General features: G+C 39.2%; 1 non-coding gene across 1 annotated transcript; it reads right to left on the reverse strand.

The window, feature by feature from the left end:
• Window positions 1–535: 535 nt before the first annotated feature.
• LOC131254635 (small nucleolar RNA R71) lies at window positions 536–643 on the reverse strand. The gene has a single exon (XR_009175758.1). It is a non-coding gene; the product is annotated as a small nucleolar RNA R71 (small nucleolar RNA).
• Between the last annotated feature and the right edge of the window lie 1231 nt (window positions 644–1874).

Here is a 1874-nt window from a genome sequence, read left to right on the forward strand (position 1 = left end):
GGTTTAGTTGTTTAAGTTATTCAAGGGCTTTAAGTGTTTCATGCCCAAGTGGGTTCATGATAACACTCTCTATCTCTTGAGTAAAGGAGGATTAGTTTAAGGGTTGCTTATCCATCACCAGATTAGACACCACTTAAGATCCTCTGAGCTAGTAGAAGTGATGACTGCACATCAACCTCAACACTCATTTAAGGAGGCCCAGGATGAGAATGAGGTGCATCATGCACCCCCACCTCATACTCTACGAGATTATTTACAACCTGTGAGGGTGAGAACACCTTCCTACATGATATTCCCATTGAATGCAGGAACAATGGATGTTAAACCGGGGGTGATTCAACTCCTTCCTAAGTTTCATGAACTAGAATCTGAAAGTCCATACCTGCATATGAAAGAGTTTGATGAGATAATATCTATGTTACACTTCCCAAATGTGTTTGAGGACATAGTGAGACTAAAATTGTTCCATTTCTCCTTAAAAGAAAAGGCTAAGTCATGAGTTCCTTAAAAAGTTCTTCCCGTATCATAAAACGGATACCTTAGGGAAAGCTATCATGAATTTTGTGTAAAAAAAGGATGAGACCTTCTTCCAATGTTGGGAGCGATATAAGGTTCTCATAAATTCATGTCCACAACATGGATACGAAACATGGTGGATAACAAGCTTTTTTTTTTATTATTATAAAGGATTGACCTTGCCCATGCGCTAATTTGTGGAAATGATGTGTAGTGGGGAATTCATGAACAAGGAAGCTGATGATGCATGGGATTATTTTGATAAACTTACTGAGAGCACGCAATCATAGGATACCTCCTCACGAACCACCACTTCTAAGCCTACTCAATCAAAGGAAAGAGGAGGAATTTATGTTTTAAAAGAGGAAGATGATATAAATGTAAGAGTGGCCAATCTCACAAGAAAAGTTGAGGATATGAAACTTAAGAAGGCGGAACCTGTCAAACCCAATAAGGCTGTGGATGTTGTTTGTGGTATTTGTGCTTGTAATATACATATAACTAAAAATTGTCCAACAATTCCTACTTTTTAAGAAATATTGAATGAGCAATAGAATGTCGTGAACAACTACCAAAGACCTTTTAGTGGACCCACTTCGAATACATATAATTCCAGCTGGACACCCTGATCCATAACTCAAGTTGTAGACTGAGTGAAAGATACCTCGTTTCAATGCTGAGGTCTTGGTATCAATTCCCTAATGGGGGTGGCTAACAGTGATGTGTGAACTGACAGTGGGGTGTACTAACAAGCTAACAACAAAAAATTTCTAGTTGGAGGAATGGACAAACGGCTAACCCACAAGAGGCCCTTACTCAATTCTTAAATCAAAAGAGGCCTCAAGAGGATACGATTCAAAGATTCATGCAAAACCAAGAGTTATTTAACCAGAATACGGTGCAAGCATTCCAGGATCTCAAAACAACATTGAGAATGTTTGCATCGTCAATTGAACGGATTGAGTCACACATAGCGAGCAGGGAGAAAGTGATGCTTCTAGCTCAAACCCTCCCCAATCCAAAACCGCGATGTGAAATTAATGACCCAAGCTCTTCAAATTAAATGGAGCAAGCCAAGTCTATCACCACTCTTAGGAGTGGAAAGACAATTGACAAATCTATTCCGATGAGACCTGAAAAGCATAAGGATCTGGAAGAAACTGAGAGTGATAGACTTAGCATTGCTCCACAAGAGGAAGAATCGAAAAAAGTGTTTAAGCCAATTGCGTCATTCCCCCAACAGTTGATTGCACCAAAACCTCTACATAACTCTCAGGATATTTTAGAGGTGCTTAAGAAAGTGAAGGTTAATATCGATCTACTGGATGCCATTAAAAAAAACCCTTCATATGCCAAAT

The sequence above is a fragment of the Magnolia sinica genome, chromosome 8, assembly GCF_029962835.1.
Source record: "Magnolia sinica isolate HGM2019 chromosome 8, MsV1, whole genome shotgun sequence".
Taxonomy (NCBI): Eukaryota; Viridiplantae; Streptophyta; class Magnoliopsida; order Magnoliales; family Magnoliaceae; genus Magnolia; species Magnolia sinica.